Raw genomic sequence first — 26,076 nt, 5'->3', positions numbered from 1 at the left:
TTTAAAAACATATTTTTTTAAAACACGGGTATGATGTCTGCAAGGTCCCTGGGCCGTACTATGAGTACCCGTGATCTTGATCAACTAAAAGCCTTGGCATCTCAATTGACTGCGATCTGTCTATGAAATCCCAGATTGGGACGGTGGTCTCTACCTGCTTTTTTCAGCTCCGGAAGATCAGGAAGATGTACATAAGTTACTTACCTGTAAACTGTGGTTCTCCAGTATTGGTATCTTTGATAGAATCACATGCTTGTGGGAGTTCCACAGTACATAGAATAAAAAGGGTTATAGCAATAGCATCGCTAAAAGAGCAATAGGACGTATTGTAACATAGAAGTTAATAGGAAAAAACTTGTCACTTTAATAACTTGTCCAAGTCATTAGATATTTTCCAAATTCTAGCCAATCAGTCAACAGCACTCTCAGGAACATTCTCATCAGAGGCGCAGGCTCTCAGATTTTTGAGCACAAGTGTGGTATAAAAGCCAAGGAGAAGAGAGGAGCCTCTGAGGTGGGTGGGTCGCATGTGAATCTATGAAAGATACTAACAAAGGAGAACCACAGTTTTCAGGTAAGTAACTTATGTTCCTCTCCGGTATTGGGGTATCTTTCATAGATTCACATGCTTGAATCAGAGTAGATAGCAGTAATTCGAGAATTGTGCATGGTAAACCATAAGTAAATCGTAAACAGAGTACGAGAGAATACATATACGTATATTACAGTATAGCAGTAAACATGGGCACATCTGCAAAAGCAGAAATATACATACAATGTGTGCAGGAGGAGGTAAGAAACAGAGGCTCACCTTACTTAAAAAGATTACGTAGCACCGCTTGCCCAACAGCTGTGTCAGCATTGTTGGCAGCTTCCAGACAGTAGTGCTTGGTCGCAGCTCTGCAAATCTGATAAAGAGGCACACCAGCAAAGAGAGAAGTAGAAGAGGAGACTGCTCTAGTAGAGTGCGCTTTAATAGTTGCTTGAAGTGTCTTGCCTGCTTGCTGATGGCAAAAGGAAATTGCTCTAGATATCCAACGTGCAATAGTCTGTTTAGCAACTGGAGGTCCTTTACGCATCATGCCATAGGCTATGAAGAGCTGATCAGTTTTACGGATACTGGTTGTTCTTTGCAAATAAAATGTCAAACATCTCAGAATGTAAAGTCTTTTCTGCTGGAAACTGTGGATTAAGGAAAAAAGTATTGAAGATGACAGGCTCATTCAGGTGAAATCAGATGGAACTTTAGGAATTAAGGCCGGATTAGTGCGGAGCGCCACAGCGTCTTTGGTGAATTGAAGAAAAGGTGGTTTGATAGTAAAAGCTTGTATCTCGCTCACTCTAAGTAAGAGCTAAAAGCAGTGATGAATTTAAGATCAACCCTACGAATGGGCTCAAATGGGGACTTCATGAGTTGTGCCAACACAATGTTCAGATGCCAAGGAGGAGGCGGGCGTCGAATTGGAGGGAACATCTGAAATAAGCCTTTGAAAAATTGTTGAATAATTCTTGAAGAATAAAGAGAATTGGAGCCATCCTGCCGGAATCTGGAAATTGCAGCCAGAAAAACCTTCAGGGTAGAGTGAGAGAGTCTGGATATTGCTAATTGTAAGAAAAAAGGCAGAAGCTGCTCTGGCGTAGAGTGAACAGGGTGAACATTTATTTATTTATTTATTTATCATTATTTGTAAAGCGCAACTGACACTCTACGGGTAACCTGGCGCTGTAATGCAGGAGACTGTGCCAGGAAGGAGTTAGCAGGATGCCAAGGAGCATACTCGAGGGTAGAGCCAGGTTTTTAACCTTTTTCTAAACTGCAGGATGTTGTCTATTTGTCTTTTTATCGAATGGAAGAGTATTCCAAAGGCAGGTCTCTGACGCACTGAAGGCCCTACCTCCGGATTTGACTTTCCTAACTCTAGGCACCCTCACCAGATTAGCCTATGAGGAGCGCAGCGCTCGTGGAGGGACATACCATGTCAGTTTCTCCTACAGAGATTTAGGCCCGTGACCATGTGGAGCCTTAAATACTATACATAGTGCCTTAAATCGTATCCTCTGCGAGACTGGCAGCCAGGGTAAATCTGAGAGTGCCCGGGAGGCGGAGGAGCGGCGTGGTTGCACTAGTACCAGTTTGGCCGCCATGGTCTGTACTCTCTGCAATCTCTTAATCAGATATTGCGGTGATTCTAGTAACAGGGCATCACAATAGTCCAGCTTACTGAGGATGGTGCTCCGGACTATCATCGCTCTGTTCTGTAAGAGAACATCGGAAGGATTTTCCGAAATGCTCTGATCAGATTAAAACCACTTCCAGCTGTTTTGTTGACAGTTTTCTAATGTCAATTTGTTGTCAACCATGACTCCCAGGTTATGTACCACGCCACTGGGAGCCAATGGAGTAGCAGGGGATGTTGGCCAAAACTCAAGCGTAAGTTTAGGAGGGATTCTATCTACTGCACAGTGTAGAATCTCTGTTTTCTCAGATTTAAACTGAAGAATTTGAAGCTTCACACCAAAGATAGAACCGTTTCCACTTGAGTTTGTAGGTTTTGATAGTGGAGGGTGCTCTAGCGTTAGTGAGGACCTCCCTGCAGTCCGGAGGAATAATCAATTTAGCAAACTCATAGTGCTCAGGCACCAGTAGGATTCGGATGGCAGATCAGGCCATGGTTCATAGTAAGAAGATTCGAAATTGGGCGCAGCCAAATTGGATTGCACTCCGACAGAAGGAGGAGCTCTGTAAACCAGAACTGGCGAGGCCATCTGGAGGCTATGAGAAGAATGCAGCAGGGTTATTTCCGCATTTTCCAAAGTACCCTTGGGACTAGAGGAATCGGTGGAAAAGCGTAAGCATATATTTTTGACCAGTTCATCAAAAACGCATTCTCGCACGATTATGAGTGAGGAAGCCAACTTGCATAGAATGGGCATTTGCGGTTCAGGTTGGTTGCGAATAAATCCAGATTGGGGTGTCCGCAAAGCTGAAAGATGCGGTCCAGCGTCGGCTGATGAAGTTCCCACTAGTGGTTTGACGAGACCGACCTGCTCAGGGAATCCACTAGAAGGTTGGACACCCCCGGAACATGGACTGCTGTTAAAGTGATCTGATGTTAAATCGCCCAATCCCAAATTTGCTGAGCTTGTAGGGATAGCAAAGTGGATCTCATGCCCCCTTGTTTGGTCACATAATGCATGCTTGTTGTGTTGTCCGTTTCGGACCAACACTGAAGCTCCTTGTATGAGGGCGCAAGAGGACTTCAAAGCCAGGAATATCACCAGTAACTCAAAAAGGTTTATGTGCCAAGTTAATTGGTGGGTGTCCCATTTCCCCTTGACTATGAGGGCTTGAAGATGCGCTACCCACCATTCGAGGGAGGCAACTGTCGTGAGGATGAAACTTGGAGTGTCAACTACAAACGAACTGCTGAGATGTTTGGTATGCGAGTCCACCATAGCAATGCTCTTCATATCTGAGACGTGATGTTGATGACATTGTCGAAGGACCCTGAGACTTGTTGCAATTGGTTGTCGAGTTCTCCAGTCGGGGTCCCATTTTGAGGCGACAGTTGGGAATTAGGGGAATACAGGAAGACAGCATCCCCAGAAGCGATTTGAACTGTCGAACAGAAACATACTTTTATGTGCGCATGAGAGTTGCCAGTTTGGAAATCCGCTGTTGTCTTTCGTTTGAGACAAAAGCCCTTGTTTGCTGTGTGTCTATGATGGCCCCGAAGAAGGTACTCACTTGAGAGGGGGTAAATTGAGACTTCTCCAGATTGATGGAAAGACACAGAGACAGGCATGATTGAGTGTGTCTGCTTGCGACTGCGAACGACTAGGCCTTTATAAGGCAGTCGTCGAGGTAGCGGAATATTTGGACACCAGCTTGACCAAGATATGCTGCCACCGGTGCCAAGACCTTAGTGAACATTCAGGTGCAGAGCGAAGGCCAGATGGAAGGACTTGGAATTGGAAATCTCTGCCAGTCACTCTGAAGCGCAGGAATATTCTGTGTCTGGGTAGGCTAGGGACATTAAAATAGGCATCTTGAAGGTCCAGTGTTGGCTTGTAATCCCCTTGAGACAGTAATTGAAGCACTTCTTGGAGAGACAACATCCGGAAAGTTTGCTTCTTGAGAATCTTTTTGAGGGAACGAAGGTCCAGAATGGGGTGCCACTCCCCTGATTTTTCCTTGATTTGGAAGAATCTTGACTAGAAGCCTGCATCCCTTTGAAGATTCGGTACACTTTGATTGCTCCTTTCCTTAACATGAGATTGATTTGGCATAAAAGTTCCATCAGATGGGCAGGAGGAGGACCTCTTGGGGAGAATTTGGAGGGAATTTCACAAATTCCACTGTAGTCTCTGGACACTATGTCCAAAACCCGTCGATCTGTAGTTATTGCGGACCAATTGGAGAAGAAATGGGAGATCCGCCCTCCAACTTTGGTCGGACTGATGGGAAGAGCGGTTGACAGTTGGCAGTTGTCACTGCATTTTTGAGGAATCTCTACCTCAGCAGGAGGATTTCCCTCTGTACTGCTCGTAAGAGGCAGCCTGCGCCTGTCGAAACGACTGCTGTTGCAGGGAGGAGGAGTAACGCGGTTGGCCCGGATAGGGATGGTACAGCTGGTATTGGTTGTAACCTCCCCGAAAGGAAGAGGAGGAGCCACGACCCCTCGCACCCCCACAGGGCTGCATTTTAAACTGTACAGTAGACACTACACACTACACACGGACCCGAGAGGCCTGGAATTTAGACTTTGACATTCCAATGGAAGATCAAGACTGGCAGCGGTCCTGTGAACTAACATGCATGGTTTCTAGTAATGCCCATTTTTGACTGATACATTATAATTTTCTGTGAAGAACCTACTTAACGCCACAAGACCTTTATCGAATGGTTGTGTCTTGCCCGGATATATGCCTGCGCTGCAACACTGTGGGGGCCGATTTCTTACATTAACCATGGCCCTGCGATGCAATACACTCCTTCTGGCAACAAGCTGTCGAAGAAATGGTGCATGCCACACAACTAAGTATTGATCTGACACCGAAATGCTGCTTATTAAGCCTCTTTAGATGCCAGAAGGGCGCAAGATAACCTATAAATTTGGTCAGTCGCCTATGGTACTGGCATGACGTAGAATTGTAATCACATGGCTGTCCCAGCATGCCCCAACGATTGCGCTCTGACATAGAGATGCGCTCGACTGGGCACTAGCTGAGGAGACACATATGCGCCTTAGCAGAAAGGATGACATATTTGAGGATACACTAAACACTTGCCATGCTCATACAGATAACTCCTAGCTCCTGCTTCCCGAGTGACAACAGACACAGACTCTGGCTCTGAAACTGACGAGGCAAAACACTACGACACTGGGGATGAGCAGGGCAGTGTCTCCACATGGTAATTATAAGGTACATTCCCAATTAGGGGAATGGGACACTTATTGATCACCTGGAGAATGGGAAAGCAGATTAGTGCATGTGTAATTATTGACAGAGGGCTGACAGTCCGTGGATAGATGAAAGGATTATTGACGGGTTCTTAGCTGTAAGCGGAGTCTTGTCAGCTGAGCGGAGTTGGGCGGCGGCTGAGAGAGGGCGAGGAAGGAGAGAGGGACGAACGCTGTGCTGGTTTGCTGTGGACTCTTGTCGGGGGGATTTCCAGAGGCACCCTGGTGGGACCGAAGCCCCAGGGAGTACCATCTGCCGTGGCCGTGGCCCGCATTTCCACTAATCTGCATCACACCCTGGAGGACAACAAGTCCCAGGGTGCAACGGATTCCTTTTCCCGCCGCCGCTAAGGAGGGGGAGGAGCTGCCATCGCCCTCAAAGCGCTGCCTCTCTCTCCGCGGTGCATGCCAAACCCATCTGTGCCCTTCAGGGCATTAACATCTGCAGTTAGGACTGATTGCCGGCACAGAATGGAGGTTAGCGAAATTTTCCCCCTAAAGGGAGCTATATTGAGGGTACTAGGAAAAGGGAGCAGATGTGTACGTGAAGTACTGGGGAATACAAAAGAAAGGAAACACAACCACCTAAAAACTGTTGCACCCCAGAAGGAAGGAGTAAAAGGGAATAAAAGAGATGGCTTTAGGAAAAAACAAGCCACGTAAGGCTCCAAAAAAAACCAAGAAAACAGGGAACAAAAGCCCAGGGGTGGAGGACTTGACTGAAACATCGAGAGGTGTGGAAAAGTCTATCAGGGATGTGGCAACACCCGTCGTCAGTAAAACATCAGAAAGAGGGTCTACCCCTCCCACAGGCCTAAGTTCAAAGAAGGTGGTGGAGTCTCCAAAGAAAGCAGGCGTAAAAGGCGGATCGGCAGTCTCAAAATCTATTAAGGACTTCCTAGGCAAACACTTTAAAGTGAAGGAGACGCCAGAAAAGGAGCCAAATGTGGATGAGCCGCCGCTTATCATCGAGGACCAAGCAGCTAAAAGAGTGGAATCCTTAGACCAGACTGATTTTGACATTGCTGAAATTGCACTGGAACCTCGCTTGTCATCTTCCCCTCGGCTATCCCAGTCGTTAATTATCCAGGATATAGAAGTAGAAGTGGAGGAAGAAGGAAGAGAAAGTCAGAGTACTATATCGGGTGGGGGTGGTTCTGCCCAGAGGGATTCCAGCCCACGTGTGAATACAAGAGCGGAAAATCTCTATGCTGCTCGTACTGATTCCTCAGGCATTGCCGCTCATAGTTTGGAGGTGACAGGTTCATCTAGTCTATGTTAGAGGTGATGCTAATGCTCCAGAAAACCTTACAGGGCATTCTAGAGGTTTCAGTGTTAAATAATGAAATTCTAAAAACACATAGTAATCAATTTAAGAATATAGAAGGGGAACTAACTCAGATTAAAGCCTTAATGCCCACTCTAGTAAGAGCAGTGGAAAGTCAGGAGGATATTGAAGAGGATGGGGAGAACGGTGTCGTAGGGGAGGGTGAAGTGATAAATGAGGCTGAAGTGGAAAGGGAGGAGGATGTGGTAAGGATGAGTAGACCTAAAGAAGAGGATCCGACAGTATATATCTCCCGTTGTCCTATGATTATAAAGAGATATGTGGAAAGGAGGTGCACAAAGCAAAATTCCCTGAGGTGGCGAAAGGGTAAAAAGGCCCCATGTAGTCATCACCCGGTAAAGCATCAGGAGGTTGGGAAGGGGCCATCCCGAGATCCAAGGAAACGGGATAAGGTAGTTCGGCTAGAAAAAAAAGTTAACTTTTGCAGACATAAGAGAAAGAGCCCATAGTTCTGAGGGCTTTAAGAATGTTTCAGGGAAAAGTATGGTAAAGAATACCAAGGCCCCTTGGAGGAATCACCCCAGAGGAAAGGAAGAGGTAGAATTAGAAATTGGGAGCGAGACGCCAATAAGTGTAGGGCATAGTATCCAATCACCTGATATTAGCTGTAGGGCTACAGGTAGAGAAGACGCAATTAAGAAAGGAAGGGTCGATGAAAGATCCCAATCTGCACAGCAACTTAGGATGGTAGACACCTGGCTATTTGTAGAACCCATAGGGCAGGAAAATGGGGGGAAAAGGGCACAGAAACTAAAGCCCCTAAATCGGTCCCAGTTGCTCGCATCGTTTGCAAAATGCCCTAGTTTAAAATATGTTAGCACAGATGACGTCAAAGAAGTAGGGTTCCTGATTAACAGCAGCGGGGACGAAGTAACAAAGGTTCTCCTTCACTCGCGTTAATAAAAGTTGCCATGGAACAAGTAGAGGCGGAGATGCTAAGGGAAGGGATTAGAATATTGAAGAGAGAAGAGGTGATGATGGCGAATCAAGGGAAAACATTTCTCAGGAACCATGCGGGGTAGGGAGAACGCCAAATAAAAATGATTACATCAGGACGGGGTACTAAAGAAGCCCTTGAAATCACGATAATCCCCAAAAAGTTAGATTGGGAGGAGGATGACGTTCTGGTGGGAAATAGATACAGAGAATTGGCATACATGGAACACGAGGAAGAGGGGTACCTGAGTAGCAATGACTAGGAAAGTGGGGCATCGCACAGCCTATCTATCCTGTCCTGGAACGTAAACGGATATAAAAGAATAGCGTTAGAGGAAGGATTTAAAAATATCCTTGGGAAAACTGATATTGCATGTCTTCAGGAAACTTGGCTGCGCGACGAAACCCTAGTCACTGAAGGCTTTGCGCAACATGTAAGGCCTGCAAAAAAGAATCAAGTAGGTAGGCCATCAGGCGGCCTGTTGACCCTTGTGTCAACAAGGATAGCGAAAGATATACAATCGCTTCAACTTAAATGTAATTGGGCATTAGGCAATAGAGTATTAATATCAAATAAGAATCCAGGTGGTGGAGGGCTATGCATCATAAATGTGTATATACAGAAAGGGAAAATAAAGGACTATAATGTGGAGTTGGTCTGCTTAAAGAAGGATTTGGAAGGATTATATGACATATATCCTAAAGACGTGCTTTTAATTTTGGGCGACTTCAACCACAGATTAAATCCCCAAAAAATGGATTCATGGCAGCGTGATGTGCTAAGAGCCTATAATATAGAACTTGCGAATTTCCCCTATAGCAATAGCTCCACCCAAGATGTAAAGCTCGGGCAGATGCTAGGAGCCATGGGCTTGATCTGTGTTAACGGTAGGAAAGAATTGGATCGGCCCGCCAAATGTACCTTTAAGATAGGGCAGCAATTGTGCCCCAAAGATTATGTATTTATTCAGGCATGGTGCTTCTATTTAATAAAACATTTTGAAGTACTTGGGGTAGAGGGGAGTGATCATTTCCCACTGCTGATGGAACTACAGGTAAACAGGGACCCGCCGAGACAGAGAGTGTTGCAAACTGATGTTGAATACCCAAAGCGGCTTACAACCCGGATAAGCGAGGAATATTTAAAGAAACTGAGAGCTCTCCAATTATTAGTTGGGCTTGAAAACACCCTACCAGGGGGGGCTTTACCCTGGTATGAGGATACAATAAGACAACTGGTGGAATGCCTCAGGATAAAAATCAAACGGGGAATTTTTGAACAAAAAAGTAAAGCTAGGGCATCCTCAATCAATAAACCTTGGTTTGATGATGAATGTCGGTATTTAAAGTCCGCTATTAGGAAACACGAGAGAGGCCTCGGGTGTAATTATAATGATATATCATCATTAGAACTAAAAAAACTAAGGATAAAATACAAGGCGACCATTAGAGATAAAAAAAGGTCCTTTAAGGAAAAACGCTGGGTGATCCTACTCAAGACTATTGAAGAAAAAAATGTTAAAGGATTCTGGAAATTGATTAAGGAATGCACAGGGAATGTTGTGGGATCCATGCAGTGCTCCGTTCCAGAGGCTAAGTGGGAAGCCTACCTTGAAGAATTATATGGTAAATGGCCGAGCGAAGGGGAAATAATTCCAACAAGCTGGCCAGGAGTCAGGGAAGATATACTAGTGCATTTCACCTCAGGATATATTAGGAAGGTAATAGCTGGCTTAAACTTAACACGAGCCGCTGGCCCTGGCAACCTACCGGCAATTATCATAAAAACTAACCCAGACTAGTGGGCTGAGTTTTTTTCAAATATGTTCCATGGGATATTAAAGACAGGTATTATGCCAGTAAGTTGGAAAGGGGCTATTGTTAGACCGGTATACAAAAAAGGTGATGTAAATTCCCCAAAAAACTACCGCCTAATAAATCTCCTTGATATTGGGGAAAAATTATTCTCCAAAGTAATCCTAGGCCTGCTAAAGGAATGGGCAGAGGATAACCAGTTAGTACCCCCAGAACAGGGTGGGTTCAAAGAAGGGCATTCGACGGTGGACCACTGCTTTGCTCTCTGGGCCATCGCGCGGAAGTCGATAGAACAGAGGGGTAATTTATTCTGCTGTTTCATGGACTTCCGCGCGGCTTTCGATCTAGTGGGCAGGGAGCAGTTATGGTCAACCCTGGAAGGATACAATCTGCACGGAGACTTTTTGGCCATTATAAAAGCCTTACACACTGAAAACTGGGCCCAGATAATCTTGGATGAGGTGGGTGGTTTGTCTGAAAGGATCCAGATCGGAAATGGCTTAAGGCAGGGGTGCGTACTTGCCCCACTGCTTTTTTCTCTGTTTTTGGCTGATCTACCAGCAAAACTAAGAGAGGTTAAAGAGGCTAGTCCAAAATTGGGAGGTAAGCATGTCTCCTGCCTATTATACGCAGATGACTTAGTGATTATGGATCTGACGCAGATAGGCCTCCAGAGGAAATTAAACATGTTCAACGAATATTGTCGGAATAAAAAGTTAACCGTGAACATGGATAAGACCAAACTTTTATGCTTCGGTAGGAGTAAAACTAGATTCCCTTGGTGCCTGGGCACAAATCTACTCGAGAGGGTGAATGAATACAGATACCTAGGAATCTGGTGTATGAGCAACCTTAAATGGGATACCCAACTGGAGGCTCTTAAAATGAGGGCCTCTGCCTCTGTGAAGGGGCTAAAAAGATTCAATAGCGTCTATGGAGAAAACTCAGATAGGCCGGTTATAAAAGCTTACTTAGCAATGGTCCCCCCCCAATTCCTCTATGGGGCAGAAGTGCTTTATTTAAGTGGGAAAAAAGGGTGGGATAAAGAGGAGGAAAATATCCTAAAAAACTTGTTCTCATTGCCGAAATCCTCTATGGTACAGGCTGCAAGGCTTGAGATGGGAACTACTTCCTGGGCAGTAACTGCCTGTATGGCACTAATTCGCTTTTGGCAGCGCCTAGGATCTGGAGAGCACCTAAAAATTTCCCAGTGGTGCAAAAGCGAAATCGTTGATAGTGAACTGTCCTGGGCGAAAGAAACAAGAACCGTACTAAGTGAAGCTTATGGACTGTTGGGTTTAAAACTATCCCCGCAACTGGGTCATCCAGGTATAGCTAAGAATGAACTGAGGTCACTGGGTGCTGTGATGTCCCACACATATAACAGAGAGTATCTCTCGCGGAAAGTTTCGGTATCGCTTATGACCCTGGCTTGGGAACTTAACCAACAGTATCCCTATTTAGACAGATTGCCAAGCTTCCATTTAAGACGTGAGGTACTAAAAGTGCGAATGGGGATAAACCCCTGTTATGGGAATACTGGAGTTAAAAATTTTATGTTGAATAATAATGGTACCTGTACTTGTGCGTTAGGTACTCATTGTGATATTGTACATATTTTTTTAGATTGTATGTTGTTTTTAGATCTACGGAAAGAGATTTTATGTCCGATATTTAAAAAATACAGGATCAGAAATAGGATGCAAGCTGCTAGTCTTATAGTTGAAATGACGAATTTAGATATTGCTTGTGCTGTGGGGAAATTTATGAGCAAAGTCAAGGCGTTCCTTAAGTGTACAGAGTAAATATTGTATCCTGCGCATTTGGGGCAGGATGAGGCTGTGCATGTAAAGGTTAACGATATGGTATGGAACCTCTTGGAAAGGATTTGATGCTGATGGAAAATTACCTGACTTAATTACCCAAAGGGGGACATTTGTATATAGTATGAAGGAAAGTGCTATTCAATGTGATGTACATATGCCACATTTTTAATATGATCCTGCTTATGTTTTTATAGAATTTTATGTATAGGGTATACTTTTAAGGTTGCAACTAACCAAATAAAGTTTTCTTACTGACTGACTGACTGACTGCTTCTTGATTAACCTACTTACGTAGAACATATTGGTATGATATGCCTATGTATACTCTGACTGCCAGGTTGTATGTTGACAAAATAAAAATAAAGTTCTGAAAAAACAAAATAAAGTCATTACATTGACCCCAAACCCCAGTGGCACTAGGTTTGGGGTATTTATCCTCAGTGTAAAGGATTCCCTCCTCCCAATAGGTCGTGTGTGCTGTAGGGGTGGCAAGGGGACCAACAATGTCAATCATTGCCCTTTCAAAGGGAACGCCAACAACTGGAAGCGGGATTAAGAGGGGTTTTGGGTGCCCATCGGTAGTGCCACTGGCTTGACAGATGGGAGAGGAGTTACAAATCTCCTTCACCTTCTGGTGCGTCCCTGGCCTTTAGTTCTGGTCAGGTCAAGGTGTCCAGCTATGGGGATGTCATAACCAGGTCCTCTAGGAAAGATACAAACAAGTTTGCCCCACTGAAGGGAAGATGGCTTAACAAGAGCTTCTGAGAGTTACTTACCTTCAAGACGCTCATCCAGATATGCTTTGTGGCTGCTTTCACTGATCTTAAAGCAGATGTGGCTGCACAGATGCCAAACAATACGTCATATACAACTCTGACCCGAAGTTCTATCATGGAAAGCCGAGAAGCACAGTCCGTTTGTTGATAATCTCAAAGAGTCTGGACAGAATAAGTCGTATATGTGGCTGCTTATAATGCACAAATGGAGGCGCAGGAACTCCCCCAAACGCCAGAGGCTCTACCACTCTCCTAGTGGCTCAAGGTTTGGGGTCTTTGGCCTCAGTGTAAAGGATTTCCTCCTCCCATTACGTCCTGTGGGCACCACTGCCATCACCTCCTTCCTGTGCTGCAGCTTGCAGCTTGCAGTCACAGGTTTTCAAGAGTGGGACAGGTTTTCTGTCCCTGGCACAGATCTTCCCTAGAGGGTCGCCCCAGGGCCAAAAGCTCATCCTGGTAAGACTTCAGCTCCTGAGGCTCAGTTGTCTCTGGGACTGACCCTTCTTCCTCCTGAGGAGAACGGTCTGGTGTCTGACTAGAAGCTGGTTCTCCAGTTTTCCTGCCTTTTCTCTTGGGGACTGGACAATTATTCCAAACTTCAGCACCTCTTTTACACCCGGGCTCTGCTCTGTGCTATGCTTTTCACACACACGCAGTGTGAGGTTCCAAGCATTTCTGCATGGATCCTCAGTTCTGCCTCAGCCCAGGCTAAGGGTTCCAAATCATTGCCAAGAAAACAATCAACTAGCATGGATGAAGACACTGCTACCTCTTCGTTGCCAGCAACTCCTCCCAAATCAAAAGACACCCTCACCTGCGGGATGGGTTTTTGTCACATTTTCAGCATTGATGACTGGAAAGGTCCTTCCAGGCAGATACTGTTCCAAGGAAACTATCTGCTCTGTCACCATGGTGATGCGGGCACCAGTGTCTCTCAAGGCCTCCACCCTAACCCCATGTGCATGTTAGTGGGCCAGGCAGCTAAGGTGGCTACGGCCACATCCCTACTTGAGTCGGCTAAGAGAGCTCATTGGCCTGGCCATTGCTCTCCTGAGATCCCATCTGGGGATTGGCAGCTGCAGGTACTGCAGGTGGACCAGAGGTATATTTCTTGTTTTTACAGCCAGAGTCTCAAGCTCAGTGCCCAAGTGACCTACAGCCATGGCACCAAGCCTTCTTAGGATCCCAGTTCTTACCCTGGTACCCACCCTTTGGCTGTCAAGAGTCTCTGGGCCCACTCTCTTGAACAGGTTTTTGGGGGCCTGAAGTAGAATCTTTCTTTTTCGGGTTACCCCATTTCCCTAGGGTCGCTTTCTGGCCTCTTTCTTTTGGTCCCCCCCTCCAGCAGGAGTCTTGGTCACCCTTGTTTTGACCCAGTGGTCTGCCTTCTTCCTCAACTCTTGAGGAGAAAGTGGACCAAGGTCTACCAGGAATTGATGTAGCTTCCCTTGGTAACAATTACTTAAAAGATGCTCCTCAAATGATAAAGCCCTTCAAAGGCATGCACATTCTTACCTACTAACCAACCTCCTACTGATTTCAGTGAATAGTCTACAAAATCTACCGAGGCCTGGCTTTGGGTTTTTCGAGCCTCTCTGAAACTGGTGCTATACTCCGTACTGAATCCAAAGCCCTCACTTAGGGAACCCTTCATGAGGTCATAGGATTGAGCCTCTTTCTCACCGAGTGTCAGGAGTCTATCCCTGCACTTTTCTGAGAACATTTCCCACAGGATAGCATTCCACGGCTTCCTGCGGACCTGCCTGCTAAGACAGGCCCGCTCAAAAGCAATGAACCACTTGGTGATATCATCACATAAATAATCCCTTTGGGTTTTTTAGGGTCAAAGGAATCTACTTTCTCCTTATTTATGATTGTGATGCCACCAAAGATGGGTCCTCGGCCAAACTCCTTTCTCTCTCTTCTGTAGCTAGGAGTTGGGCTTCTAAAGCTGCCCTCCTGGCTAGTCTTTGCAGAGCAAGCTCTTCGTCTGAAGAGGCTTCTTTGTCTTGGGGTGTCACACGGTCACTCCCACTGTCAGTATTTTGATCTGTAAGATCAGAGTCATCCTCTGGATGCTCTTGGTCATATTCTGCCAAAAGATCCTAGAGCTTTGCTTTGGTAGGGTTTGACCCAGTCCTGAACCTGTAGGTTTTACCCAAGCCTCTGAGCTTTTTTATATTTAAAGACATAAGGTGTGAGGTCGATTTCCTTCACCTGTATCAGCTCTTCTGAGTGACTACTGCCAGCACTCATTGTCTTTACAAAGTTGGGAACCTTTTTGGAAATGAAAAAACACTAATACTGGTTTCCTAACTACAGCAACAGTTTGACTTTTGAAACAGCTTTACTCAAGGGGACCGAACCAGGGCCCTGACATATTTCAAAATTTGAAAAAATAGTCAATTTGCAAAACTACAATTGAATGAAAGGCAATTTCTGGATTGAATTTTGTTGTCACTTATTGTCAGAGTGGTCCAGCAAACGCAAAGTTGTGTACCCTACCGCTGCGCCACCAGTGTAGGAAGCTGGTTCTCCATATACTATACCAAAAATAGGTAGAGTGTGCAGAGAGTCCAGTGGATCCCCAAAGGCTTTACAGAGGCTAAAGTAGATATTACTAATGCTCTTTTGTGGTAGTGTGAAAGAGCAGTTAGGCTTATCCGAGGGTAGTCGTAAGCATTTGTTGTACACACAGTGGCAATAAAAGAGACACACACGCAATGATTAAATCTGAGACCAATTCATAAAAATGACACTTGGTTGGATTTATTTTGCAGAACCACAGAACTTTGTCTTAGGTAAATACTTTTCGCAATAGAAATACATTTTCAATATAAAAAGTGGACACTGCAATTTTCAGACTTTGCAATGCTAAGCAAAGGGAGGAAAAAAACATTAAACATACGTATACGCAACATTGACTTACAAGACCAGTCTTCGGAAGTTAAGGTCAGTACAGGGCAAGGTTCAGTTCAGCACCAACAGTGCACCACAAGCGACAAAGGGGTGGGCAGGTACATGGTGAAAGTTCAAGGTCAGTCACTGAATACATATTAAAGGGGACTGGGGCAATCGGACAGAGGGTGCTTACAGGTAAGAAGCAGCGGCCTGGAGGAACAGTCTCCGGGGCTGAGGCTAACACTGAGCAGGGGCCAAGACAGCACCAACACTTCAACACTAGCGGCACAGGGGCGGCTGGATGCAGGGTGCCAACACAGCATTGGGTGCCCAATGAAAAGCAATGGAGGCAGGCCAAATCTGAAAAGGGCTGCAGGCTCCAGCCAGGATGACGATCGAAGGAAACCAACAGCCATAAAACCAACAGCCATTGAGGTAAGTTATGATGCTCAGGAACGTAGGAACACCTTTTGTCCTCTTCAGCAAGGCCCAGGATGGACGGGTGAAGGGGTGTCTTTTGGTGTCAGAAATGGCTAACCAGTGCAGGTCGCGGTTGAGGGGTCTTCTTGCAGAAGCTGCATGCAACTTCTGGGAGTCCAGGAGAGGTCAGCTCATGGTGGAGTTGGGCTCCTGAGAGCAGGGGAACCTTGCTGAACTTGGACTCGGGCTGGTGGCATTGGGTGCAGAGGTAAAACCAGGGGGGCAGGCTGCGCAGTTCTTCAGGTCACAGAGTCTTTACTTTGAAGAGGGTTGCTTTGTGAATAGGTCTGCTTTTCTCTGAAGACCTTGGTCTTTATCGAAGGCAGGCAGTCCTCCCAAGGTTCTTTAGGTCGCTGGGCTGCAAGACGAGTTGACTTTTGGTTCAGGATCATCCAGGGATGCAGACAGGCCTGTAGGGCTGGGACCATGTCCATAGTTCTCTACAGAGCCTCACCAGCAGAGAAGGCTGCAGTACCCGGCTCTTCTTAGGTTGCCAGGAACTGAAATTCAGGGTCTGAGGATGCCACCTAAAATCTTGATTTAAGGGTGTTACAAGGGAGTAAAAGGTAGTGGCCAATGGGCCACTTTCCAGGGGTGTCTACACCCTCTATCATGCCCACCTCCTGTGGGAAGGGGACATAGTCCTGGCCCTGATTGGATAAGTCCCACCATCGTGAAGATGGTGGGCACTACAAAGTGTGCTTCACCTCGCCTCCAGCACCTGAGGGGTGGAGTTGGCAGAGGGGACGGGGGGAGGGGGAACCTCCTATTCTATCTAAGGTTTCCCACCTGTCCTTGCGCCAAAAAGGGGGTGAGGACAGGAAGATCGCTTGCTCCCTCTAACAGGAGAGGCTGGGGTCACATTACAAAGGCGGCAAGTCCTTTGAAAATCCATGCCACAGATAGCTCTTCCTGACCAGAGGAGGAAAGGGATTGTTCTCGACCTCAAAGTGCACAGGCACTCTACCCATGTGGTCAGAACACGGTCTGGTGGTAGCAGGCTGGCTTAGGACAGTCTATGATCACACTAAGGATTGGTAGATCTTAGGGGACCACTCTAAGAGGCACTCTGTGTGCAATTTTTAATAAATCAGACACTACAATCAGTGCAGGTTTATTATGCGGAGATGTTTGGCATCAAATATCCCATATTTCAGTGAAACCTTCATGGAGCTGTGGAACTCGTAATGACAAGTGTGCAGGCAATGTACTTAATATAGAGCTTCCCTGGTCACTTGCAATATCCCGGAATCGATAAGGATATTGCTGGGGCACATCTGCTCATGCAGATATAACCTCAAAGGAGATATCCCTAAAGCAGCGGGCACCACAAGGCCTGCTAGAGGGGTGTCTTACCGATATCTCAGACAGTCCCTATGGCATCGCATACAGGGATGTGTGCCACGTCGACTCTTCAGTTTTGTCTGCACCAAGACACACAGCTGCAGTGGCAGTATGTATGTATGTATGTGCTTGGTGAGGGGTCCCTTAGGGTGGCATAATTTGTGCTGCAGTCTTCAGAGACCCTCTTTAACATCAAGGCCTTTTGTACCAGAGGTATCTTTTACAAGGGACTTATATGTGAGCTAATGGGGTGACAATCGTGGAAACGACAAGTACACTTAAGGGAAGGAGATCGGGCTCAGGGGCCCTGGTTGGCAGGGACCCTGTGCACTTCCAGTAAAAACGATATCATTTTCCAGGTAAAAAGTGAAGGCTAACCATGTCCAAAACAGGCCCTTTCCTACATTGAGACATATTTCCTAGGACAGCGGAAACTCTACAGCAGGTCTTGCTCACAGTCCTTATACTGCGACTGCCACTACTGAACATTAATCTTGAACTGTTAAAGCAGGGCCAGGATCTGGACAGGAGCCAATGAACAGGAGAGCAGTCTTCTGTCTTCACACTCACCTAGAGAGAACAATGGCATCCCATGTAATGCATGACATGAGACCACAACCCTCAGTGAAACACTCCTCTCAGATGGGATTCGTTAAGAAGAATAAAATGAACATAACGCGTCCCTGGGGACCACACAGATACACCGTTTCTACCAGTACCATAAATGCTTGGGGTCCCGCAGGTAAACCTAACAGTGCTACAAAGGCTTAGGGGCCCTACAGGTAAACCTTTCCTAACCCAGTGCTACAAATGCTATGTGCTCACTGCAGCAGGACTGGGCGCTCTAGGGCAGCAATTAAGTTGCTTGGCATTTATCTACCCTTAGCTAAGCCACGTGATAAAGGCAGTAGATCAGGATGATTCTCCTCGATCAGAAGAAGCTCTCACTATCGAAAAGGTGGAGACCCTGGTATAACACCAACACAGACATGCGGTTAGGCTCTACCAGGACATGTAGTAAACTATTAATTTATGTATATGTAGGATTAGATTGCATTGCAAGTTAATTCATATGTCACTATTTTCCGCACACAACATAGATTCCCCACGTGCACCCCCTGATGAAGGGAGAACCCCCAAAATGAATTGGGCAGACTGAATTTGAATTTACTTGCGGAACAGTGGATTTTGAAAGTGATTCCATGAGAATAAATATGCTTAAACTGGAATACAGGTGGATTTGCTTCCAGGGGAAGGAGACATTGATGCACTTTTATGGGTACAAGCCGTGGAGCAGGAGACACAGACCAGATCTAGTCGGGCCTAATATAAAAACATCAGTAGCCAAATACATCTTACCTTCTGGCACGCGATGAGTGGATTTCATAAATACTAGAATAATGAATGAAAAATACACGGCATGCATAGACAAGGTTTGCTCTTTAACCTATGGACTCCTGTAAACCTAAACAAACACCAGTAATCAGACACTAGGGGCATCACTGGAAGATTTTCCTTTTGTTTGGTATCTTGTTTTTGGGAGGTGGGTTTTTAGGATAAGCTATTTTTGGGTGCGTCTGGGGTGTGTCAGGTAGCCCCTGTGGTAGACAATGGGATAGAGGATAAGGAGTGCCATGCCATCCCTTCATATATTTCTCCCCTCCTATATTCACAGTCCCCTTTTACCAGTTGTCCGCTTTGCTGTCATCAATAAGTGGAGAGAGGGGAATCAGCAGGCGGCCCCTTTTAGCTGGAGCAGAGGCCTGACATCAGAGGATACACACTTGAAGGCGGGGGCGGAGAGCACGTCAGGTTGGTCAGTAGTTGGTACAGCTACACGCGGAATGGGAACGGGAGGCGAGGAAACCAGCAGGGGCACACCGGAAAGACAGAGAAGGACTAACAGCCTTACGAGAGAGAGAACCAGAGCCCAGGGGAGGTCACAGTTTGTCGGCAAGCAGAACACCCGAACCTGGCGGAGGAGGGAAAGCCGAACCAGATGACCAGACCTCACTGAAGGACGCGGAGTCACCACGCCATGGCCCCGGAGGGACGTGGCTCTTCCAGGTGCGTGGGCGTCTACGGGGTTTTTGGAAAGGGGCTGAGTAAGAGAGGGACGGGAGGGGAGGCTGAGGGGTGAAAGGGACCCAGGGAAAAGGAAATAAGTGAGACGGAAGCAAAGACAAGAGCAGAAATCATCGGCTACTCTTTTTCTTTTGGTTGCTCCAACCTCTACACCCTCCCTTCACATTTATTCATAGCTATTATTTATCCCTCACATCCTCCCTTGACTAAACCATAAAGCAAAAACACTTACCAGAGTCTTTTCCTTCTGTCCGAGGGACGACGGCGGCCGAGGCACACCTAAGGGACTGAAGAGGAAGACCCTGTGGAAAAGAAGAATATAACAGAGACAATCAATCATTCTGATTCCTGTAATACTAATAAAAAGTGCATACCAAGAAACTATTCAATGCAGTGTGCTCCTTCTTGACCGACTCTTCTACAACGGGGAGCTACATACTTTCCCTACAGCGAATGGGAGACAGAAACACAGAGACCAACAGACACACACAGACACACACGGGAAAGCATAGTAGGAAAATGCTATATACAGTTTTTATATGCCTGCATATGTAAATTGTTTTAGAAAGATGGTGGAACTATTTATTCTGTTCAATGTGCTAATTGAACTTATATAATTATATAATTACTTTTATCTGCTTCTATTATCATTGCAGTTCGGACTGGACTGTTCCCATGAGGCACAGGGTCAAGACTGATTTGCATATGGCCAGGTCTAAACTGGGGTGGCATGGTGAGCAAAATAATGATGGATTTAACCCAGATCTCTTGACTGGGGGTGAATGTTTTGATTTGTTCTGCATTCCGTCCATCAATTGTGTGTCTTTTGCTCTATTATCATTGCAGCACATAAATTCTATACAAGAATTACGATGGTTAAATTAATAATGAAAATGCTAATGATATGTTATTTTAATTTGATATTGCACATGAATTACCACTAAGCAGAAACTACTTTAAGGAGAAATTTAGGATTGGTACGTAGAACCACTCAATCTTTGTGAAGTTGAAAGAAAGGCTCTTGTATAGTTAATGCCTGAAGTTCATCAACTCTCCTTAGTGAGTTTATCGTTATGAGGAAAGCAACAGGACAGGAATTGTAATGGACATTTGTGCATTGGTTCAAAAGGCGGGACCATTAGCCTTGTAAGGACTATGTTTAAGTTCCACTCTGGAGCAGGGGGAACACTTGGTGGTATAACCCTTTTTAATCCTTCCATGAAGACTTTAATCACTGGTACTCTGAAGAGAGATAGGTGTTGTCTATTTTGCAAGTGTGCAGCTACGACTCCCAGGTGTAAACAAATGGATGTGCAAGTGAATCCACATTGCTGTAAATGCAACAGATATCAAATGATGTTCTGCACAAACGCATCAAGATGATTGATATTGTTGTTGTTACAATAGGCAACAAAACGTTTCCATTTGCTGCATAACATGCTCTAGTAGTAGGCTTTCTAGCTTCCTTGAAAATATTCATACAGCCTGGTTGTAGTTGTAAATAACCAAACTCTATGACTTCAGGAGCCAAATCGCTAGGTTGAGTTCTCTGGGAATTGGATGTCTGATTTCTCCATGGTTCAGAGTGAGGAGACAAGATGTGATATGTAGCTTTTGATGTGGAACCACAGAGTTCTAAGGATGAGAGTTCCAAGGTTGACTAGAACATGTGGGGGCTATTAAGATCAGTGAGGGACGTTTGTCTGAGCGTCCGAACCAGTAATGGAATTAGTAGGAGAGGCGGAAAAGCGTAATCAAAAGCGTTTTCTCCATGTTAATTTCCATAGGAAATTTTGCGACAAGCTACAGCCTGAACTGCTGAACGGAATTACCCGAAATTTGGAAAAAAAAGGTAGAGCTTGGTTCAGAATGCGACCTTTTTTAAAATGGTGTAAATCCTTTCAGTAGTTTTTGAGAAAATCAAAAAATAAGAGTAAAAAAATCAATTTTCCATAGGATAATTTGTGCAAGGCTACAGCCGAAACTACTGAACGGAGTTACCCCAAATTTGGCAAAAAGGTAGTGCTTTGGTCAGAAAGCTACCTTTTTAGGTCTCACCTGAGCCAGCGCATGCCCTGCACTGGTGAGACTTTAAGTAAGTGGGCTTCAGAAAATTCTACCACTGTGGCCTAGAGCTTGCAGTTACGCGCTCGGGCGCGCGCTCACGAGCAGAAGAGCTATCTGGATTTCCTCTCTCCTCATGGGTCATCAGCTTTCAAAATACGAGAGCTTTCGTTCACATTCCTGAAGTTGATAGCTTCCTTTTCATTTGCCTATATATCCCTACCTCTCTTCTACCCCTCTACCTCTCTTCTACCGCTCTTCATTCCTCTACCTCTCTTCATTCCTCTACCTCTCTTCATTCCTCTACCTCTCTTCTACCCCTCTACATTTACTCTACCTCTCTTCTACCCCTCTTCCTCTACTCTACCCCTCTACCTTTCTTCTATCCCTCTAGCGCTCTTCTATCCCTCAACATCTCTTCTACCCTTCTACCCATCTACACCTCTATCCCTCTACTACCCTTCTACCCCTCTTCTACCCCCTTCGACCCCTCTACCCCACTTCTACATCTCTACTACTCTTCTACCCCTCTTCTATCCCTCTAACCCTCTAATAACCCTCTACCCCTTTTCTACTCTTCTACCCCTCCTCTACCCCTCTACTACCCCTCTTCTACCCCTCAACCTCTACTCTACCCCTATTCTACCCCTCTACCTCTCTTCTACCCCTCTACCTCTCTTCTACCCCTCTACCTCTACTCTACCTCTCTTCTACCCCTCTACCTCTACTCTACCCCTCTACCTCTACTCTACCTCTCTTCTACCCCTATACCCCTCTTCTACCCCTCTACCTCTTGTTGAACCCTCTACCCTTCTTCTACCCCTCTCCTACCCCTCTAACCCTCTAATAACCCTTTACCCCTTTTCTACTCTTCTACCCCTCCTCTACCCATCTACTACCCCTCTTCTACCCCTCAACCTCTACCCCTCTACTACCCCTCTTCTACCCCTCAACCTCTACTCTACCTCTCTTCTACCCCTCTACCTCTCTTCTACCCCTCTACCTCTACTCTATCTCTCTTCTAACCCTCTACCCCTCTTCTACCCCTCTCCTACCCCTCTACCCCTCTTATACCCCTCTACTATACCTCAACCCCTCTATCACCGCTCTCCTACCACTCTACCGCTCTACTACCCCTCTTCTCCTTTTCTACCCCTCTACCCATTTACTACCCCTCTACCCCACTACTACCCCTCGTCTACCCCTCTACTACCTCCCACTAGCCTTCTACTACCCTGCAACCCCTCTACTACTGCTCTACAACCCTCTACTACCCCTCTGATACCCCTCTACCTCTCTTCTACCCCTTTACCCCCTACTACCCCTCTTCTATCCCTCTACCCCTCTACTATACCTCAACCCCTCTATTACCCCTCTACCACTGCTCGCCTACCCCTCTACCACTGCTCGCCTACCCCTCTACTACGTCTCTTCTACCGCTCTACCCCTGTACCACTCTTCTACCCCTGTACCACTCTTCTACCCCTGTACCACTCTTCTACCCCTGTACCACTCTTCTACCCCTGTACCACTCTTCTACCCCTGTACCACTCTTCTACCCCACTACCTCTCTTCTACCCCACTACCTCTCTTCTACCCCACTACCTCTCTTCTACCCCACTACCTCTCTTCTACCACACTACCTCTCTTCTACCACACTACCTCTCTTCTACCACACTACCTCTCTTCTACCACACTACCTCTCTTCTACCACACTACCTCTCTTCTACCACACTACCTCTTCTAACCCTCTACTTCTTCTACCCCTCTACCTCTTCTACCCCTCTACCTCTTCTACCCCTCTATCTTCTACCCCTCTATCTTCTACCCCTCTTACCTTTCTTCAACCTCTCTACCCCCTCTTCTACCCCCTACACCTCTACACGTCTACCCCTCTACTACCCCCCTCAAACCTACTACCCCTGTAACCTACTACCCCTCTAGTGCCCCTCTACCTCTCTTCTACCCCTCTACCTCTTCTACCACTCTACCTCTATTCTACCTCTCTTCTACCTCTCTTCTACCACTCTTCTACCTCTCTTCTACCACTCTTCTATCCCTCTACCTCTCTTCTATCCCTCTACCTCTCTTCTACCCCTCTACCTCTCTTCTACCCCTCTACCTCTCTTCTACCCCTCTACCTCTCTTCTATCCCTCTAGCGCTCTTCTATCCCTCAACATCTCTTCTACTCTTCTACCACTCTACCTCTTTTCTACCCCTCTACCACCCCTCTTCCCTTCTAGTTGAAATTTAGCAACCTTACGGTCCGCACTCTCGATAAGTATATCCATCAGAGTGAATGAATTCAACGTAAGCGATTCCTCCCACTTACTTAAGAGATCCAAATCCAAGTCATCATAAGTTGGGAAAATGTGTGCTCTTAATCCCCTGGGAATGCGTTTTAATTTCATATATTGTTTAAGAGTGGTGCCAAACCACCACTTGGAATTTTCTTGTTTTTTTAAGCCAGTGGCCAGTGTGAGAAAAAAAGGGGTATGAGCGAAATCTACTCATGCATTTTGTGTGTGTAGATCTACAAAAATCACCAATAAGTGTCTAAAACCGGTGTCTAAAAAACTGGAAAGACCGAGACTCGTGTGGGAGACACAATGGAACTGAGGTAACCCATAAAGTTTATATAAAGTATAATGAAATGTAGAAATCAAATCACACAAATGATGTGCCAACGCAACATGCTGCTATTTATTGTGTTGGACGTGCACCGTACAAACATTGACAGCAGTGAAAAACGAAAGTGCGTGGCTGTAATCAGTGTGGTCAGTGGTACGAGCACGGGTAACGAGCAAAATACCACGTGGCAAGTCAAATGCATGGTCTATTGATAAGTACCGACCCGGTGGCGAATAGAAAAACTTAATGCCCAGTATTTATCACCAAAGGGTAAATTCAGAAGACTTACGGTTAAAAACAATTCTGCGAACTGAGAAGTACGGCGGGGTAAAGGCAAGTGACTCCTGGTATCGTTGGCATAGGTAAAAATTCTACCACTAGAGTAATCGGCATCGTCCCTCTTGATTTGTCTGGCCTTTCTAGTTTTGATGTCATTCTGGTGTTTTAGTAAGACCTCGTCAAGTAATGTGTAATTTTTAACAGTGGCCTCAGGGAGATTTAGGTCTTTAATTTCCTGTTCCACGACCGCTAGTTCAGCGCAGTCTGGTCAGTGTGGAAAAGTAAATTTTGCCATGTTCTGTGTCCCTACGTGTTCCCCATGTTATGTTATATGTGCATGATTAATATGCATATGTATTCCCCATGATCGATTAAAGACGCAATTACAGTTGTGTCCACCTCTAGTTTGCCAGTTTCCAGTCTTCGTGATTACAACGAATATCAGGCCTATGTAAAGTTATGTTGCCACGTTTCACAGTGTGCACGTTAATAGTTTAAAAGTCCCCGTTTCTAGGCCTCAGAAGGGCCCGGACACCAGATTCAGCTCCTGTCTCCTGCACCCTCGCTGAGGAGCGATGCAGCCCCCACCTGTATCCCTGACCCTTCACTTACTTCCTGCCTCACAGTGCCCGGCGCGGCCTGGCTCTGCCTCCGAGTCTGCCAAGAGTATGTTATGATTCAAGTTATCAGTCCAGCTCTCCTTCTCTGCATTCCTAAGCTACTGAATCGCATCAATAGTTTCAGTCATCGTCTAGCCTTTACGTCTCCATGTAAGAGAAATACTGTATTAATGGTCATTTAATATTCTTCATCACGCACTACATGTAGAATAATGCATGCACCAGTCTTAGAGTCAAGTTAGCCTTTCCCCTCCTGACTTTTAGTTTATATCAACATGTTCTCTAAACACTAGATACTAGATATGCCTAGGTACATGTCGCTCTGACTCTCCAGACTTTCGTCTCCTCTTCTAGCGCAGAGATCATAGCCCCCAGCTTCTCTTAGTAACACGTCATTGCCAGCTTGCGCGCACCACTAGGTCAGAGGTCCCGGCTCCTTAGGTAGCCCCCTCCATGTTTTCCGCCCCATTCATGACATATTCTGTTACGTTTGCATCACATGTCTATGTATACGCCCTGTTACACCTACTTTCACTCTTATCTTTCGCGACTGCTACGCGACTCCGCCCACTGCTACGCCTATTGCAATGAAATGCTATGTGTTTGCTTTATGTATATATACTCGTGTACTGTTATTAAAAGTTAGCGCTCATCCTGATCCTGCCCCCGGCAGCTGTCATCCTATTCCCGTGCAGGTTGTCCTGTTGCTGTCCTTTATGCTGTATTAAATCCTGCAAAAACTCCTACTACCTCGAATCTTGACTCTTATTTATTGAGCTATCTGTTATCGTATCAAAAATAGAGGTATTATTTATTTATTTACCACATAATGGCGCCCGAACAGGGACTTGCCCTTTTCCCACGCGCCGGTGAAGCCACGCCGGCCCCCTGACCCTCTGCAGCCGTGACGGAACCATACCGTGCACGTGCAGATATTTCTGCTTCAAGTATCCCTCAGGCCCACAGAGGAGACGGAGGTTGCGGTCCAGCATCCAGACGAGGCGGTGGAGGAACGCGGCAAGTCCCGACCAGAGCCCAAGCCGAGAGTCCAAGGTCCGAGGTATCCGGAGGCCCACCTGTAACTGAAGTCCGAAGTCCGTCCGAAGTTAGTCGTCCGTCGTAGCAGTCCAGTCTAGACCGAGGCCTTCCGTTCTTGCTGCCCGGTGAGTACCGTTGCTGGGGTAGTATCTAGACAGGGTTAATCTAAATTGTCTCTGGTCCGGGGTCTGGGGTACACAGATCCAACACGAAGTGTCCACTTAGGTGGGTGCGGGTCCTGACGTGTCTCTTTAGGAGACCGGTAAGTTTCGTACTGTTTCAGCAGTGCATCTAGTAATTCTAGTCAGTTCTGTTCTCGAGAAAATTCATGTGTCCTATTTTCAGTATTCCAGGTAGTATCTTGTCCGAATTGTCATTTTAAATGTCATTTATGTACTTCAATGTCGTGGTATGAAAGTGGTGTATTTTCAGTGATTATCGTGTTCGTTGTGTATTGTATTGTGTCT

The 26,076-nt window shown here is 46.0% G+C and overlaps 1 pseudogene across 1 annotated transcript in view; it reads right to left on the bottom strand.

The window, feature by feature from the left end:
* The window catches only part of LOC144806601 (uncharacterized), a 159,164-nt pseudogene that overhangs the window by 23,340 nt on the left and 109,748 nt on the right, over window positions 1–26,076 (bottom strand). The window contains exon 3 of the transcript XR_013605850.1: window positions 19,209–19,278. The product of XR_013605850.1 is annotated as an uncharacterized LOC144806601 (transcript). The remainder of the gene's footprint in view (window positions 1–19,208; window positions 19,279–26,076) is intronic.

Source organism: Lissotriton helveticus (genome assembly GCF_964261635.1).
Source record: "Lissotriton helveticus chromosome 1_1 unlocalized genomic scaffold, aLisHel1.1 SUPER_1_unloc_9, whole genome shotgun sequence".
Classification (NCBI taxonomy): domain Eukaryota; kingdom Metazoa; phylum Chordata; class Amphibia; order Caudata; family Salamandridae; genus Lissotriton; species Lissotriton helveticus.
This window is presented reverse-complemented; position numbering and strand designations above follow the sequence as displayed.